This window comes from Pinus tabuliformis, chromosome 5_1 (genome assembly GCF_031772625.1).
Source record: "Pinus tabuliformis cultivar Carrire ecotype Pingquan chromosome 5_1, CPIR1, whole genome shotgun sequence".
Lineage (NCBI taxonomy): Eukaryota > Viridiplantae > Streptophyta > Pinopsida > Pinales > Pinaceae > Pinus > Pinus tabuliformis.
In genome coordinates, this window is record NC_142305.1 from 736,252,638 (window position 1) to 736,273,076 (window position 20,439).

The window sequence follows — 20,439 nt, forward strand, 5'->3', positions numbered from 1 at the left end:
ATAACAATTTGTTTTAATGAGTAGACATTATTAATTGGATGGTACAAGCCCATAAAAAAATATAAGTTGAAATATTAAACACAAAATATTAACTTAATTGTTATGGTTAGGTTAAATATTAAATTCAATGTATTAATTTATACATTTATATTAAGTTATTGATTGATTTGTTATTATAAAATGAATATCACACATCTAACTATAAAAACGGAAAACATGGACTTTTTGCTCAATACATTATATGACGTGATTTTCGTTACTTTCACTCTCGCCAAAGTTTGTTCTCATTTGTTTCCTTCACCTTCGCCCAGCCAGCGATCCAGGCCTATAAAAGAGATTGTTCTTTTATCACTTCAATCGAAGGGCTAAGACTTATATTAACCGATACAAGATTGGATTAGGTGAAGTAATGGCTCAGATTTCTATAGGTGCACCATTGTCTTCCGAGGTGAACCGATCCTCCATCAACGCTCATTATCATGGAAATATGTGGGATGACGATTTCATACAATCTCTTAAGTCGCCTTATGAGGTAACTCACTGTCAATAAATTATCTCAATCAGTGACAAAAAATCTCTCTCTTCTATAATGTATTGCACTGCATGGTAATTAGGCACTTCGATATCGTGAACGCTGTGAAAAGATTATTGAAGAAGTTAAGCATTTAATTTTGAGTGAAATGAAAGATGGCAATGATGATTTAATCAAACGTCTCCAAATGGTTGACATTTTTGAATGCCTAGGAATTGATCAGCACCTTCACCATGAATTACAAGTTGCTCTTGATTACGTCTACAAGTTAGTATCAACTAATTTGATGTTTAATATATAAAACATGGTTTTTCATACCCTTTTGGCTAATCGTCATCCGCTGTTGTGAGAAGATATTGAAATGAGCTGGAAGGCATCAGTGTTGGATCAAGAGATTCCCTCACCAAAGATCTCAATGCTACAGCCTTGGGATTTCTGGCTCTCCGACTCCATCGATATAACGTATCCTCAGGTGATACCTGCAAGCGTTGATTTCTTATTATGGGGATTTTTAATATTTTGTAATAGCATAATGAAGTGACACACGTTTTATTATGTCTAGCCTGTAAAAGCTGTCTTGGAGAATTTTTGGCCCTCAATTTTGGTCCATTTTTGCTTAAGGAAACTTACTTAACTCTTATATTATCCATCCATTTTCCATCACATCCACCTCATTTTGATGTATTTTATGCACATTCAGGTATTTAATTTTAATTTTGCAATTTCTATAAGCTTTAATGAAAATTGAATTTCAAGTGCAATTTTTGGACAAAATCAGAAATTCTCGTAATAGCTATATGGATGTCATATTTGCAGGACACCTGGGCTTGAGCTGGATACATGTATGGAAAGCTTGGGAACTAGGACTGAACTAACTCCAATTGGTTCGGTCAAAACAAGCTAAATCAGGCCCGGTCAAAGCTGGTCAAACAGGACTAGTCATCTAGAAAATCCCTAGGAAATAGGGCAGTTTTATGATTTTATGGGATTGTCCATATTTTTAGAGATAGATTGGATGGATTCGACTTGGATATATGGATATGAGTAGATATAGTTGTTAGAGGTACTTTATATCAATTTGTTTCATGATCTTCCATTTAAAGCCAAAACTTTGAAGGCTTATGTATGTAGTTTTTGTATAACTTTATGCTGAGACATTTGAATATTTGAAGATAATTTGAAGAACTTGTTCTACTTCCATTTTGTTGTTCATTGGTGTGGATGAGTGACTGAATTTGTAGTATTTGATAGCATCCTTAAGTGTGCAAGGCAAGGGTGGAGGGTCCCCACTCCAAGCTAAGTACACTTCATTGTTAACTAGCTTAATTTTCATGAACTAGTTGCTTCAGATTTGTTTACTGGTTTTGTTTCAGATTTGCTTACTTGAATTCATGTGTAATGATTTATATTGCTGATGAATCTTAGTTTTTTTATCACTTTGATAAGAAGGGACAATAAAGTGTTCAAGTTGAATTCTCCTTCTGTTGAATTAATGGATCAAAACTAGAATTCATCTTTATTGTGTTTAAGTAGTTTTATGCAATTTCAGTTTTCTAACAATAGCATAATGATGAGTGAATTGTGACGAGGAATACCAAAGATCTCTTAAGTTAGGATTCTCCATTGTTTATTCATGCATCTTGAGCTGTTGTTAATTAATGATTTTTGATTTCTATCTATTAAGTGATATTGTAGAAGAAGGATACAAATGGATCTCTTAAGTTAAGAGCCACTTCATCTCACATATATTGCAGAAGTGAATTAGAAATTGTTTAGATAGATTTATATTTGTAATATGCACTTCCTTAATTCCTTATATTTTAACTTCTATATTTGGCTAAATTTGATATTCATACATTGTGGACATGCCTCCAAGTTTTACAAACCTGGATTGATAATGAATACTTGTGTTAATTTGTGTTAATAAATTAGCTCAACATTTTGGCACCGTTTCCGGGGAGGCATTCATCAACATAGTCAAATAGAAGATAAAAACAAAAACTCTAAAAATTTGATAAAACAAAAACAACAAAAATTCAGTTATGTTACATTTTTCTTAGTTATGTTTCTTTATGCTTAGAAATAGAGATCCTAAAGGTAGATTTATTAAACAAAACCCCCCATCAATAGAAGTAGGACCATCAAAACTAACCACACCGGTTGCTGGTAAACCAACAATAGAGGAATTAGAAGAAAAACAAAGAATAGGACAAAGATTGACTTTAATTGAAAGACAAACCTTGTTAGTCTGGGAGGTAAAAAGAAAACAAACTCCAAAAGCAAAACAAAAAGAAAATGTTAAAGTAAATCAACCCATTTTTGAATCCATAGATAAACCTATTTTCAAACAACCTGAGTCTCAAGTTGACATCGAAATAGCTAAATCTATGACATAAGAAGGGCATGGATCTGTTATTTTTACTCCTGAACAAAGACTTGAATATGAAAGACAACAAAGAGAATGGAGAAGACAAAGAGAGGAAGAAGTAAAAAGAGAAAATGATAGAAAGGGAGAAGAGGATAGGAAAAGACAAAATGACAATGAACAGGAAAATGTTAGTGATCCGGAAGCTACTTTTGGCTTTCCAATATTGGATACAAGCGCAATATTAGGAGAAGATGTGAAAATGAAAAATATTCCACCTTCTGTATTGCCTAAATTTTATGGAATGTCAACAGAAGATCCTGATTCATTTATGTTTGAATTTGACATCTTGTGTAGAACTTACAGATACATAGACACACACAAACTTCGTCTCTTTCCTGCTACTTTGAAAGTAGTAGCCTTAAAATGGTTCATGGGTTTAGGAGAGCGAACAATAACTTCTTGGGATGAAATGAAGACAATATTTCTTAAAAAATACCAAGCCTATTGTAGGACTAGGGACTCAAAAGAGAATGTTTTCATAATGATACAACAAAAAGATGAAAGTTTAGAAGAATATTTAGAAAGATTTGCTTATAATCTACAAAAATATAAACAACACTCGCTAAACCAAGAAACCATTCAAACAATCTTTCTCAAGGGTATAAGAGATGAATACCTTGACATTATGAATGTAATAGGAAAGGGTGACATTTCAAACTTGCCATTTAATGAAATTGCAGAATTATGTCCAAAATATTCTAGAGGAAGATCAAAAGCTGGAAGAAGAAATGTTAGTTCAAAAGTAGCAAAATCTGTAACAAGAGGGGTAACAAGAGCAGAGATAGGAAGCTTGCTGGAAAACTTCAAAATTGATCTCCTAAGTACATTAGGGACACAAGTAGATGTTCTAAAATAAAATAAAAATAAAGAAGAACAAGAACAAGTTTTAACAATCTTTTGTCCCAAATGTAGGAAAAAACATGCATTAAGAGAATGTCCTTTACATAGTGTTCAAGTATGTGGTCTTTGCATAGAAAGTCATTCAACAGAAAATTGTCTAAGGTTGAAAGAATTGCAAATGTATCCAATGGAAGAAGTACAAGGAACAAAAGGTTTCTCTTATGTGGCACCAAGAAGGCCTTGGCAGCCAAGGATTCCTCAACAAATCCGTCAGCAATTCCCTCAAAAAAACTATCAGTATCCTCCTCAAAACTCTTGGAATACCCCAATGCCATGGCAAGCTTGGCCTCCACAACTATATCAAAACCAACCTACACAAGGTTGGAGAGGATATTGTTATGGAAACTAGCCACCTCAATAAATTTATCCTCAACAATACCAACAACAATATCAACAACCATTCGAATACCAACAATTCCAAAAATATCCACAATCCATGCCATTTCCACAATAGAATTCCGCATCATTGCTAACACAACCACAACAACTACATCTGCCTTCAAACCAGCCTAGACCAAATCAACTACCAGCCTAGCCGGTGGAAAATCTGAGCAATAAAATGGATAAACCTGTATACAATGTGGAAGAAGCAATATATTTTCCAACATACTCCATTTTGTCCATAAATGATGTCCATTTAAGGTCTGGGAAAGTACTTCATAAAAATTCTCCTCCAATCATAGAAAAACTAGCTGAACAAGGAGAACAACCCGAAACATCACATTCAGAAAAACAAAGTCAGAAAGGAAAAGATATCATAACTCAAACACCACCCTATCCAGAGAGGTTAGTAGAGCAGAAAATTCAAATGACCCTTCCTGAATTTGATATTTTGGATGAATTGAAAAATGCTTATGTAAAAATTCCTTTATTGCAAGCGATAAAAGAAATACCAATTTATGCTAAAATAGTAAAGGAATTATGCATCAAGAAAACTGGTAAAAAGAAGAAGGATCCTACTACAATCCAAGTCATTGGAAAATTAGCAAGCCTCATGTCTATAAAGACAACAATAGAAAAATATATTGACCCTGGTATCCCCATGGTTACTATTTCAATAAACAATTTCTCAGTTCCAAACACTTTGAAAGATTTGGGAGCAGCTATAAATGTAATGATTACAGAGACAATGAAACATTTGGATTTAAATAACATTAGATCTACTACTACAATCTTAGAGTTAACAGACAGATCTAAAGTTATACCAGAAGGAATATTAGAATATATCATAGTCTCTTTGGATTCATGGGAGTATCCTGTATACTTCCTCATTTTGTATCCAAAAACAAACTTGGGAGGACATCCTCTAATCTTAGGCAGACTGTGGTTATCCACTGATGATGCCTTTATAGGATGCAGATCTGGAAGTATGATTATTGCACATGGAGATGAGAGAAAACCCATCACACTTTATTCTTCAGCACAATCACCTTCTTTAGTATCAATTCTTGAAGAACAATAACAAGAACAAACTAAATCTTTTCTAAGTATTAACCAAGTCTTTGATCTTAGAGAAGAAGAGGAGAACGAAGATCTATTGGATCTTTTCATCTCAGAACCAGATATTTCAGAGCAACTTAGAGTAACTCAGTACGAAGCTACAAGTAATCTTTTGAATTAGTGTTTTCAGGAAACTTGTACAATTCAATCCCTGCAAGAATCCTTCACAAATATTTTTCCTGTAAACACAATTACCAATTCAACAACAAAAACAATTGAGATATATCCTGGAAAACATTTGAACATTGGTAACCATTTACAATCGTCACAAGAGCAAGAGGTAATAGCATTACTACAAAAATACTCAAAAGCTTTTGCCTGGGATTACACAGATATGTAGGGAATTCATCCCAACACATGTATCCACCATATCTATACAGATGACTAGATTAAACCAGTAAGGCAACCTCAAAGGTTAATGAACCCCATGATGAAGGAAATAGTGAAAAAAGAACTACAGAAACTACTACAAGTTGGGTTCATCTATCCTATTTTTGATAGTCAATGGGTTTCTCCCTTTGTAATTGTACCAAAGAAAAACAGAAAGTGGAGAATATGTGTGGACTACTAGGAATTAAACAAAACAACATTAAAAGATAATTTCCTGCTACCATTTATTGACCAAGTCCTAGACTCATTAGCTGGGAAGAAATTCTTTTCCTTTCTAGATGGGTTTAGTGGGTATAATCAAATTAGAATAGCATTGGAAGACCAAGACAAAACAACATTTACCTACCCATAGGGAACCTATGCATATAATGTTTTTCCATTTGGATTATGTAATGCACTTGCTACTTTCCAAAGAGCAGTTCTTGCAATATTTGTTGATTTGATCCATGAATGTGTAGAAGTCTATATGGACGATTTCGCTGTATATGGAAACACATATGACGATTATTTGAAAAATCGTGGGAAATTTTTGAAACGATGCATAGAGGAAAATCTGTCCTTGATTAATGAAAAATGCTATATGATGTTAACAAAAGGGATAGTCTTGGGACACCATATTTCCTCATCAGGAATTAAGGTGGATCCAGCTAAAATACAAGTCATTGTGAATTTGATGCCACCTACAACTCAAAAGGAGGTAAGAAGTTTCTTGGGTTATGTAGGCTACTATAGATGATTTATAGAAAATTTCAGTAAAATAACATAGCCTCTATTCAAGTTACTTGCAAAGGATGTTGAATTCCAATGGACAAATCATTATCAAAATGCATTTCAAATATTGAAAGAAAAACTATCGATTGCCCCCATTCTTCGAGGACCGAATTGGTCTTTTCCATTTAATATTTCAATTGATGCGTCTGATACTGCTATAGGTGCATCAATTGGACAGAAAGAAAACCTGTTCAATTATGCTATATACTTCATAAGAAAAAACTTAACACCAGCAGAATTGAACTACACAATCACAAAGAAAGATATGTTAGTTGTAGTACATGCAGTAAACAAATTCAGACATTACATAATAGGATATCAAGTGTTTATTCACATAGACCATTCAACAATCAAATACTTAATGAAAAAATCAATCACAAACGGAAGAATAACAAGATGGGTACTGTTAATGCAAGAATTTAACATTACAATTTAAGATCGATCGGGGAAAGACAATTAAGTAGCTGATTTCCTTTCAAGGCTTCATACACCCAGTGATCCAAATCCTGTTGCAGATAATTTTCCAGATAAACATTTGTTTGCAATAACTGTAAAAACACCATGGCTTTCAGATATAGCAAACTATTTATCCTTAGGGAAATTACCAGCTCAGTTCACAAAGAAAAAAAAACGAAAGATCATTAGAGAAAGCTCTAGATATAGTTGGGTGAATGGTGATTTGTTTTATACTAGCTCTGATTTAATAATAAGAAAATGTGTTAGAGAAGACGAAATACTAGAAATTTTGAAAGCATGTCATGACGAGCCATGTGGTGGTCATTTTGTAGACAAGCGGACAACCTACAAGGTGCTGCAATTGGGCTACTACTGGCCAACAATCTTCAAAGACTCCAAAGCCTATGTCAAGAGGTGTGACAGTTGCCAAAGAATAGGAAGACCAATAGTATCAGATGAAATGCCACTTAAGCCACAAGTGCTCATAGAACCATTCGAGCAATGGGCTCTGGATTTTGTGGGACCAATAAATCCACCATCAAACAAAAAGAAGTACATCTTGGTATGTACAGACTATGTAACTAAGTGGGTTGAGGCAAAGGCGGTAGCAAGGGAAACAGAGAATACAGTGGTCACATTCCTCTTTGAGGAAATATTTGTTAGATTTTGGGTACCAAGACAGATCGTAACTGACCAAGGCACACATTTCACTTCAAAAATTGTTCGAGATCTTACAGAAAAGTACAAGTTCAAACACAGGAAATCAACACCATACCATCCTTAAGCAAACGGACAAGTGGAGGCGACAAATAAAGTCCTAGAGAATATAATGACAAAGATAGTACAGATGAACAGGAAGGATTGGTCAGAAAAGTTAAGAGATGCACTATGGGCATACAGAATAACATGGAAAAACACCACTGGGTTTAGTCCATACCAGTTAGTGTATGGAAAAGAAGTCTTGACTCCAAATTCAAAGATTTCAAGGCAAAGTTCACAACTTATTGGCTAGGGCCATATGAGATAGAAGAAATCTTCAACAACGGAGCTGTTCAAATAAAAACAATTGATCAAGAGTCTACACCATTTTTAGTAAACAAACATAGGCTTAAAGTTTACAGTAAGCCTATCAATAAAGAAGATTTTGTGAAACAAATGACAAAAGAGACAGATTTGGAAGTAATGGAACAACATAGCCATATTCCTTCCAGTACCCCAAAGGATGAAGAATAAAAAAAATAATAATAAATAAATAAGTAAAAAGTTTGCTAGTGAGAACCAGGCAACTAGCACCAAGCAAACATGAATTCATAGAGGAAAACCAACTAGTTTTGGCATGTATGAATTCACAATTTCTATTTTACTCTCACAACAGTTTGATTTTGCAGAAAGATCCTCTGTAGAAACAAGACTTGAGGACAAGTCTTCATATAAGCAAGGGGGAAATCGCAAAAGAAACTTAGTTGAGCAGCTGAATTGATGACGAAACTTGTATTGTATCGCAGTAGGGACCTGAAACATTTTTGAAACCATTGAGCAGAAGGGACCTGAAATGTTAAAAAAAAAATTGTATATACTGCATAAAAAATGTACATGACAGTAGGGACCTGAGTTATTATGAATCAATTGCAGACGGAACTTGAATGACATCAACAATCAATGGACTTGAATCAATGAAGGATTCAAGAACAGGAAGAAGAAATAAAGTTTATATTTCAATCCATCTTAGACATTTCATCAAAGACATTTTACCAGAAGACATCATAGGGAGTACAAGTACTGTAAGTACAAAGTTTTGCTCTTGAAAATTCAATTTTTTTTAAGAAATCTTTAGAAACATGTTAAAATTAAGTTAGTACCTGAAAGCATAATTTTATTTACATCTTCATTTTACTACCCTCATCTTGTTATTTTACTTATATATTCCTTTTATTACCCTCACCCTATTATCCTATTCATAACCATTATCCTCTATTTAATACTATAAACATCCTCCAAATATTTATTTCATATCCTATATTCATATTCCATACTCCATTTACATACTCCATATCCATATTCCATATTCTCCTAAACACAAGTTTTTTGAAAAGCAAAAAGGATCAGAATAGAGGGTTCATCAATTGAAACCCTAGAACTTGCACAACCAACAACAACATTAGTATCATGGAATTAATTTTAAAACATGACCTAAATATGGTCATTCTTAAAATTAAAAAGAGATATATTGAAATAAAAAAATATGGAAACATGCGCATTATAAAATATAAAGTGGAAATGATTCATTGTAATAAGTTATGATACTGCATAAGGAATGATACTATTGAAGTGATAATGATTATTATAATAAACATAAAATGCAAATACATGTTATTATAATAATCAAACAATGAAAATACATGTTATGAGTGATTCAGAGGAATAAGCTGTAGGTAATGGAGGTAGTGGATATAAGGGAAATTACGATGACAGTTGAATGGAGATAAGACCATACAACGTGCAATCAAAACTATTCAAATGGCAATCAAAATACAGTGCATAACAAATACGAGCCAACTATAATGAAACATATGGTTTGAAAATAATACGATGGAATAAGTAGCATATCAGTCAAGGTCAAACAATGAATGTCGCAACAATTCTAAGGAATGGTATGTGGGACAGTCACGACAACCACGATGGAATGAGGGACGACCACGATGGAAGCCATCAGATCAGGTGAATAGTCAAACGAAATTTCAAATACAAACAATAGAGGTTTCAAACAACGTCGTGAGTTTGTAAGCAGTCCACCATTGAATACACAGAGTTTGCCATTGTACACACAGAGTGTGGTGAATATCGTTCCATCTCCACCATCACAGCCATTCTGAAGGCTTAGGGAGAGCAACGAAATATTGTAGAAGAATTTAAGCATATAGTTGAGAGTCTGAGAGGAGTGTTTGAGTGAAGAAACATGAAAAGAGAGGAAAGTAAACCGAGAAGGCAAAGGCAGAAGATATAGCGGTTGGGGATTGGAGTGATAAGGAGGAAATCTGGAGAGGATCAAGAGATAAGCCGAGAAGACTAACATAGAAAGTGGAGTTAGTTCAAAGAGATCTCGTGCGAAATAAGGTAAGATCGAAACTTGATCTCCCTCATTGAATGCAACAGATGGTTATGAGGAAATCACGAGATTCTTTCATTAAAATAGAAGTTAAACTCCGAGATAGGAAAGCGCTCCAACTTCTGTTGTCATTTGTCATTAGCTATCTCTGCCATCAGTCAAGGAATAGATGTTTTGAACTGAAGTTTAACAAGTGGAAACCATAATAAAATGCAGGTCGGTTGAGTCAAGATCAAAGGAAAATCAATATAAGTCATTGTAGCCAGGTAACTCCATTTGGAACCTCCATGTTCACTCATTAAATCACCGAATTGAATGTTTGATTGTATAACTAAATGTTTTCATTGAGCTTGAGTAATGAAACGAAGTGTTTAGTGTAGTTTTGAATACATAAACACAATCTTTTTTTGAGATTGAACAATGAAAACATAGTGTTTAAAGTGGAGTTTTGAAAACACATGCTGTCGCCGAGTTAAAACAGAGTGTTTGATTGTAATTCTGATTGCATAAACACGTGTTGGGTAATGAGATAGAATGACAAGTTAAGGTCTGCATGTCTACACCAAATTGGTCAATAAAACAGAGTATTGAACTTGCAAAGAAATGCATAAAAATGGATTCATTGAGTACATAGTGAGCTCAAAAACCGTGGTTTAATTGTGTAAACAATGAGTTCAAAATGAAAAAATCGTGGGTTGATTGTATAGACAGTGAATTTGATTGCATAGACAGTAAGATTAATTGCATACATAGTGGCATTAATTCGACAAACAGTAAACGAAGAAAAAACTCCAGTTTGATATATGAATGAGATCTAAATAATGGTGTTGACATATGATTTGTTTTACATATGAATGAGTTAAGAGAGTGACAAGGAAATTCGAAAAGGAAAAAAATCATGATATGATTTTGTTTAAAAAAAAGAACAGAGGTTGATTTCCAAGTCTTCTCTTATAAACAGTGTTATGCATGAAAAGGAATACTTTGTTTGTATGGATAGAACATGGATGTGATAAAAAGGGACAGAGTCAAGAGTGGATTTTACATCAGAGAAAGAAATTTGTTTTTATTTTTCAATCACAGAAGTTAATAAAAAACACTGATTCATTGATTACAGAAAGACAGAGACAAAAAGAAGCTTGGTTTTATCATTCTAAAGAATAACAAGGGAAAGGTAAGCCTTCTACAAACTGAATCAAAAAGGAATTGTATGCATAAATGATTGTTATTTTTATTGTTAAAAATGAAGTTAATGATAGTAGAAGGGTATATCCACTGGTTTACAGAAAACATGACCACCAGGATAGAGCCAAAATTTCAAATAGAACAATGGAAGAAGGAAACAGTAGAAAAGTTGTATCAAGTAGGGCTTATAGGGTTTTTACAAAGGTTCAATGGTCATAGTGAGGGGATAACCAAAGAATTTGTGAATAACTATACTCAGGAGCAAACAAGGGTAGGGAACCTAATCATTCCAGTGACTCAGGAATACATTTCCCAAGCACTAGACCTTCCACTGACAGGGGAAAATTATCACAAGGATCTACATTTCAAGGAGAAAGCATGGACTTTCTTCTTGGAGAAAAATAGGAAGGGAGCCTTTGACAGGGCCAAAGGTATACCCAGGGAGTGGTTCAATGAGCCATGGGGGGAACTAGTCTTGATTATTCAGAAATTCTTCACTTGTGATAGGGGACAGAGTGTGGCACACTTGTATCATGTTAGGCTCCTCCAACACATTAAGGGGGAAGTCAAAATAAACCTGCCATATTTCTTCTTCCGAAGTCTCATTAAGATGATAGAATCAGCAAGAAATGAGAATAAACCAAGGGAGGCACAAGTCTATCATCAGGGGCTCATAAAAATACTTGTAGAGTATCAAGTCAAAACACAGGGCATAACTTGGAGAGAGTTTTTAAATCAAAACCAGTATCAAGAACATGTCATTGAGGAACAAAAAACCGTAGAGCAGGAAACCAGAGACATTACAACTTCACCACTTTATCCCAGAACTAGGCCCAAGAAACAAACCAACACTGTCATGGTTGAAAAAGAAATATCCATCTTATCCACTCCTAGGAAGCCTAGGAGGAAGAGCCCAATAGAAACAAGTAGCAGGGACCAAGAAGTACAAATTGTAGAAACATGTTCTACAGAGAAGCAGGTAGAGGATATCATTGAGAGACTAGAGAAACAAGCTCTAGAGAAAGACTCTTATTTTGATGATGTGGTAGCAACATCATTTTCAAAAGACACACAGGAACTTGAAAAAGAGTTACACTTGAGCAAAATCAAAGAAACAAACCAACTAGAAATAAATAAGATTCTGGAAAAGCACTTGAAAAAGGAAAATAGGCAAGTAAGAAGAGTAATGCAAAGATGGTTAAGGAGAATGAAAAATTAACTGAAGAAATAGGCAAACTAAAGAGAAAGAATGACATACTTTGCAAACAGGCATTCAAGTGGCTTAAAGAAAAGAACATGTGGAAAAACAAATATGAAAAATAGAAGGTTAAGACTACTTTGTATAAATAAGAACACAGAATGGGGATAGATTATCTGTTAGAGGTAGCACAACAGGAGGCATTAGGGTTAGGAACAGGATACACAACAGGGGTAAGGAGGTCCAAGAGAAAGAAACAAGCATGAGGATATGCTTGAAGATCAGCAAGGGGGAGATGTTGGCCCTCAATTTTGGTCCATTTTTGCTTAAGGAAACTTACTTAACTCTTATATTATTCATCCATTTTCCATCACATCCACCTCATTTTGATGTATTTTATACACATTCAGGTATTTAATTTTAATTTTGTAATTTCTAGAAGTTTTTATGAAAATTTAATTTCAAGTGCAATTTTTGGACAGAATCAGAAATTCCCGTAATAGCTATATGGATGTCATATTTGCAGGACACCTGGGCTTGAGATGGATACATGTATGGAAATATTGGGAACTAGGACTGAACTAACTCCAATTGGTTCAGTCAAAACAAGCTAAATCAGGCCTAGTCAAAGCTAGTCAAACAGGACCAGTCATCCAGAAAATCCCTAGGAAATAGGGCAGTTTTATGATTTTATGGGATTGTCCATATTTTTAGAGATAGATTGGATGGATTCAACTTGGATAGATGGATATGAGTAGATATAGTTGTTAGAGAGACTTTATATCAGTTTGTTTCATGATCTTCTATTTAAAGCCAAAACTTTGAAGGCTTATGTATGTAGTTTTTGTATAACTTTATGCTGAGACATTTGAATATTTGAAGTTAATTTGAAGAACTTGTTCTACTTCCATTTTTCTGTTCATTGGTGTGGATGAGTGACTGAAGTTGCAGTAGTTGATAGCATCCTCAAGTGTGCAAGGCAAGGGTGGAGGGCCCCCACTCCAAGCTAAGTACACTTCATTGTTAACTAGCTTAATTTTCATGAACTAGTTGCTTCAGATTTGTTTACTGGTTTTGTTTCAGATTTTCTTACTTGAATTGATGTGTAATGATTTATATTGCTGATGAATCTTAGTTTGTTTATCACTTTGATAAGAAGGGACAACAAAGTGTTCAAGTTGAATTCTCCTTCTGTTGAATTAATGGATCAAAACTAGAATTCATGTTTATTGTGTTTAAGAAGTTTTATGCAATTTTAGTTTTCTAACAATAGCATAATGATGAGTGAATTGTGATGAGAAATACCAAAGATCTCTTAAGTTAGGAGTATCCTTCATTGTTTATTCATGCATATTGAGCTGTTATTAATTAATGATTTTTGATTTCTATTCGTTAAGCGATATTGTAAAAGAAGGATACAAATGGATCTCTTAAGTTAAGAGCCACTTCATCTCACCTATATTACAGAAGTGAATTAGAAATTGTTAAGATAGATTTATATTTGTAATATACACTTCCTTAATTCCTTATATTTTATCTTCTAAGCTTGGCTACATCTGATATCCATACATTATGGACATGCCTCTAAGTTTTACAAACCTAGATTGATAATGAATACTTGTGTTATATTGTGTTAATAAATTAGCTCAACAAGAATTTCAAGAATGAAAATAGGTTGTTCTTCCACAGTTCCACTGTTGAATAAGAAGAAATGGTATGCATGTTAATGTTACTTAGGGCTTCACAAATTTTATTTCCCGGAGAAGAGGTGATGGACGACGTAAAGGCATCGCAACAGAATATCTAAACCAAGTTTTAATGAGAGTGGATGTAATGGTGTTGGGAACGGGATCCCCCAAAGGGAAGTTTTGGAGCTAAAAGCCCATGTTTTGGTCAAATTTTGTAATAAACTTGTAAAGACTCCACATTTTTTGGTCACGGAGCACGAAGGTGTCATAATCATAAAGGGCTGTCCGCCCTTACTTTTGTAAAGTAAAAGTCGGCTGTAAAAGATCCATCCATGGTCCACAGACCATGGCATTGTATAAAAAGAGCTAAGCTCTAAGTAGTTTGAAGAGACATCAATAGAAAGATCATGTAAGAGAGTCATAGCTCTGAAGTAGGAAGTCTAAATTTCGGGTCGTAGCATAGGTAGAGGCTCTTCAGATGAGTGCGTAGAGGCCTAGGGTAGAAGTCCGCAGCTGAGTGCATGGACCCCTGCAGTTGTGTGCGTAGGGTGGATAGAGTTTGTAATCACTTGGAAGATATCAATAAAGAGAAGTATTTTGCAATTTCTGTGTCTTTGTTCCGATTAATGCATCTTGTCATTTTATGTATGAATTTCCTTTATAATGCTTATGTGATGCGTGAATGTGTATAATTATGTTGGATAACTGAACGCAAATAAGAATATATGTTTACGCGGTGCTAACTGTGAGTATCTAATAAGATAAGTAAGATTCTTAAGATAACTGGACAATCTATGCAATACAATGCCTTAGTAGCGTGAAAGTATCTGAATCGAAGGTTAGGGCTATGTGAAGGTCAGCTGTACCCTTTCGCGGAGGTATCAAAGGAAGGAATAAGGGGTTAGGTAGATAGAGCCCTAGAACTAAGTGACATGCGTGAAGGCAGGAATAAAAGGAATAAAACAACATCACGACCATCTCAGGGTATGAAAACTTGGTTCCAGCATCTTCCCATACTGCTTCGGGTGAGATTTCGATCTGCGCTCCGCGGTCTGATGCCGAAAGGGCCAATAGTGTATGGATTTGTTTGGCTAACTAATGTTGAACCTGGGTTAGGCCCCCTAATGCCAACCAATGGTTCCGTTGCCGGGACCAGAATTTGCATAAGAGATGTGTGATGTCGTATCACTGGAATCCAACTAAGAAATAGATCAGAGACTGGTTGGATAGGAAGATCCATGAATTCGCGGCGCAAGAGATCAAAAACCCACGACTGACAAAGGAATAGTGGTTGGACAGATACCTATATACAGATATCCATGAAATCTTTTTCTGCTCCTTTCTGATTGAGCTATACGAGTGGGTCACGAAGCTAGCAGATAACCAAGGAAGGTGGAAACTTGATGGCCCTATTGTTTGGACCTCGGAGTTGGTACAAAAATTGGAAGAAATTGAGGATAAGATTACCTGCGCTGTTGATCATTGGCTTGATTGCGTCATAGGAGGATTTGTAACTGAATTCGTGGTCGACACCTTAGTCAACTATAGTGAGGTAGAGTGACGCTTTTTCAAAGGACCGCGAGGTAAGTACGTGAAATCTTTGAATACCTGGATTAAAATGCTATTGTGCAAAAAATGGGTTATGTAGCTACCTTGATGTTTAGTGCTACGCGAAGCACAAAAACTTACAGGAACGAAGGAAAAAAGGGTCCTGAATATAGCCCATTTATTTCGCCTTCGCAAGGTGACAAAGAATGGATAGCACATGTTTCTCTGCGAAGTGCTATTCAATTAATAGGAAAAGGATTCCCATGAATACCACCTCCACCCACACCACCTCCAACTTCACCACCATCACCTGCGACTTCACCCGTACCAACCCCACCTCCGCTGCAGTTCAGTATGGCAAATTCAATGAAGCTACCTTTGTTCAAAGGCTTGGGAAATGAGGACCTGGACCAGTTCTGGTTTGTCGTAAAAGTTGTATGGGAAGCTCAGGGCATTACAGATGATAACATGAAGAAGGCAACATTGATTAGTGCTCTACAGGATCGCATGCTAACCTGGTACATCAAGTACTCTAATGATAACCTGAATGCTGGAGTGGCAGACATCCAGACCGCACTGAACAAAGAATTCAGTAGGCCTAAATCTGAAGCACAGTCTATTGTGGGGTTCAAGGAAATCATGATGCAACCAGGTGAGACACCTTGGGAATTAGATCAAAGGTTGAAGTGTAAAATCCACGAAGCTAATATGAACTTGACAGACGGGCAACATCACGAGTGGTTTGTGGCTTCGCTACTGCCACACTTAAGGGTTGCGTTGTCGCAACAAAAGATAACAACTTAGGCGAAGGCCTTGGAGATTGAAATGAGACTGCATGAAACCCCGATGCAAGATCCAAATCTAGGGGTTCAATAGATCCATGCGTAGTTGAAAAATATTTGCCTTGAGATGCAAAGTTTGAAGCAGGACATAACAATCCGACCAGAGGTGCACGAAGAGGTATGGTTTCTGAAATGTAAGAGTCAGGGGCATGACAAAGACCATTGTCTGGTCTTTGCGAACTACATTACAGGAGGAGGACCAATACCTTTGAGGCCGAAAGCTCAAGCAGGATCGAGTGAGGGGCCTACATTGTTGTGTGATATATGTTAGGTAGCAGGAAAAGATGGTACGGATAACTGTCATTTGTTGCAGAAGTTTGTATAGACACCACAACAACTGTTTTGAAACTTCTGTAGGTCGGTAGGGCATGATGAGCACAACTGCTGAAGCTATGAGCTGATGATGGATATAACACCCGACTATAGGGTCCAGACAGAAATGCGACCCCTTGACCAGAGCGCGAGGATGGCGCGAACAAGATTTCAGGGGCGCGGACGAGGCTGAGGTGGAGGAGGACCTGGCAGAGGTCAGGGACAGTTGATCTGCCACAATTGCGAAGAACCAGGATGCTATGCTCTGGATTGCGCTAACCCAACCCGTCCGTCGTGCAAGTATTGCACTCTATTTGATTATGAAACAGAAGACTGCCCTGTGCTAATAGCAAGAATAAGTGACAAGGGGGTGCTACCCCCTCAGCCAACTCAGCACCTACAAATGATGAGGTATGAGCTGTGCGAAAAGGATCCAAACGTAAATATAGTGCTCCGAAGTGGAACCGCAATAAGAGATGACAAGGGGAAACAACTAGAAGACAGTACATGGGTTCGCAAAGCTTTGGCGAAGGAGGCTGAGTTCGATTTGGAGCACGCACATGAAACCTTCATGGAAGCGAAGAAGAACTTCGCTGAGGTCTCCACCTCAGGGAGCAAGGATAAGCCTGATCAGGAGATGGACCCTTCTATGCTTACAACTTTCCTGGAGACTTGTATGAAGTTATTGCGTGATAGTAAGGCTATGAAGGGGTTATAAGAGCTTTTAAAAAGATGTGCCGGAAACACTCCGGGTGAGTCGCGTGTAGTGCGAAAGATTGACAAGCATAAAACAAGAACAGGGCGGGAGATGAGACTGACCGCACATATAGGAGAGTATGAAATGGATCAGGTTATTTTGGACCTAGGGTTAGATGCAAACGTCCTACCGAAACAGACTTTGGAGCAGATGGGGAGACCCGCACTACAATGGTCTCTGATTCAGCGAAGGATGGTGAATCATTAGAAGATCATCCCCATGGGACGGCTGTAGGGGGTGACTATAGATATTGAAGATGCGAGCGCACTGACTGAATTTGAAGTGATAGAAATTGTGGATGACAACAACCCCTATCTTGTGCTCCTTGAAATTTATTGGGCTACTGATATGAATGGGGTAATAAACCTAAAGAAATGAAAGATGATATTTGAAAAGAAATTGCTCCGCATAATAGTACCCCTAGATCCTGTTGAAGGAGTGTGCTCTACTAAACCAGTCCACGATTATGAGAGAAATGAAGATCTAGATTGTATCTATAAGATAACAACATGAGACCAATATTGGGTGAATCCCACCTCGGGTGGACGAATTACATGGGATTGCGAGAGTTCCTACATCTCGGACTCTGATGAAGAACTAGAGCGCTGGCAGAATCGGCTACATGAGGTGACTACACTGAGCTGCAACATGATGACTCGGTCGCTGCATTGTGTGTCATCAGAGGTAAGAAATCTGCCTACTTATGATGGCCTGAATGATGTAGATATTTTTCTGGATGCATTTGAGAGGGAGGTACCAGAAAAGTAGTGCTTCTAGGCGTTGGACTGGGCACTACATGCTACGCCCGCAAGGTGGTGGGGTATGCACAAGGGAAGCTTTGATGATTGGCGCGAATGTAGGAGAATGATGAGAACTCGCTTTGGGAAGCTGAAGATGCGAATGACAGACAAGTATGATGGGTAGGATGATCTGCGTGCACACTTGGCCAAATGGGCTCAGGCTTATGGAGAGAAGCCCCAACCTGAATGGGTGCACTTGTTCTGTCATACCCTGGATGTCGTCCCGATGAACTGGTATGTAGAAACAGAGCTCCGCCATGGTATAGGTGAATGGGATATTCTGCGCGAAGGATTCATAATGACATTCAGTTTTGAAGACGGGTTTGACTATATTGATGAGGTGCTACAAGAGGTGAAAGCAACAATATTTAGGATACCGCGAGATCCTTTAGACTTGATTTAGCCTGAGTGGGCTACTTAGCTGAGTCACGTGCTAGAATGCTATAATGTAATCGTTTAAGAAGAGGATGAGGATCTGTGAAAGATTAACATCCCAGAAACAGAGGGTCACCGCGAGGTTGAAGGACTGCAAGTTGAGAATCCTGTTATAACCGCGCCAATTTTAGTCTTCCCGGATGGGAAGAAGGAGTTCCATGTACATGTCGATGCGTCATGTATAGCGCTGGGAGCAGTACTGACATAGGCTGGTGGAGAGGACTTGGACCATCCTATAGTGTTTGCAAGTAGAAGGTTGTCCAAGGCGGAAAAGAACTATTCTACCACCAAGCGCGAAGGGTTAGCCATGGTGTATGCGCTCTAGAAGTTTAGGCACTACTTGTTGGGTGGCCATTTTAAGATGTACAAAGATAATTTCGCACTGAAGTACCTGGTCAATAAGCTTGTGTTGCCGGGGAGAATATGCAGGTCGCTGTTATTGTTCCAGGAGTATGATTTTGAAGTTATTGTGAAGCCTGGACGACTGAACGCAAGACCAGACCATTTGTCGCACATCGAAACAAGGGAAGAACCCACTAATTTGGAAGAAGGATTGCCTGACGCACAACTATTTGCAGTGTGCGTCGCAGATGGTCATTTTAAGGATATAATACACTTCCTAATGATAGGAACTGCCTTAGAGGGATACATCGTCCAGCAGAAGAAGGAATTAGTGGTGCGCGCGACATATTTCTCTGTCATTGTTGGGCATCTATACAAAATGGGGTCTGATGAGATATTGCGACGATATGTACCTGAGTTTGAAAGAAGCAGCATCCTCATGGATGCTCATGGGGGCACCACGGGAGGACATTATGTAGGGAGGGCGACCACGTAGAAGATTCTATGCGTAGGGTTGTGGTGGCCAACCCTCCATCAGGACTCAAAAGCGTATTGCAAGGCATGTGATGTGTGTCAAAGGACTGACATGCCATCGCGAAGGGATGAGATGCCTTTGAATCCACAAATGATGTTGCAACCCTTTGAGAAATGGGCGATAGATTTTGTGGGACCCATTCAGCCCCAAGGAAAGACGGGAGCGAGGTACATTATCACCGTGACGGAGTATTTGACTCGATGGGCAGAGGCATAGCCTGTGAAGGATTGCATAGGAATGACTGTTACAAAGTTCCTTTTTGAGTATGTACTGACACGATTTGGTTGTCCAAAGATCTTGATGTGTGATCACAGTACGCACTTTCTGAATGAGACGATCAGTGCGCTAATGGAGGAATTTCAGGTATATCACCAAAGAGCATGCCTTATCACCCGTAGGCTAACAGGACAATGGATCATTCAATAAAGTGCTGGAGAACATGCTCACCAAGGTTTACAATGCTCAGCGAAGTGATTGGGACCTACACATACCTGCAGTACTATGGGCTTATCGAATGACATGCAAGAAGTTGACTAGACAAACCCCCTTTAGGCTTGTCTATGGTGTTGAAGTGGTAATGCCTATGGAATATATTGTGCCTAGTCTACGCATAGTGGCGCTCATAGGTATGACAGATTGTGGAGCCCTGGAGGAAAGGCTCGCACAACTGGATGAGCTTGAGGAAGAAAGATTTCTAGCTAGATTTCACCAACA

The 20,439-nt window shown here is 37.3% G+C and overlaps 1 pseudogene; it reads left to right on the forward strand.

Moving 5' to 3' along the window:
* Positions 1-409: 409 nt before the first annotated feature.
* LOC149167046 (longifolene synthase-like) overlaps positions 410-20,439 on the forward strand; it is a 39,993-nt pseudogene continuing 19,963 nt past the window's right edge.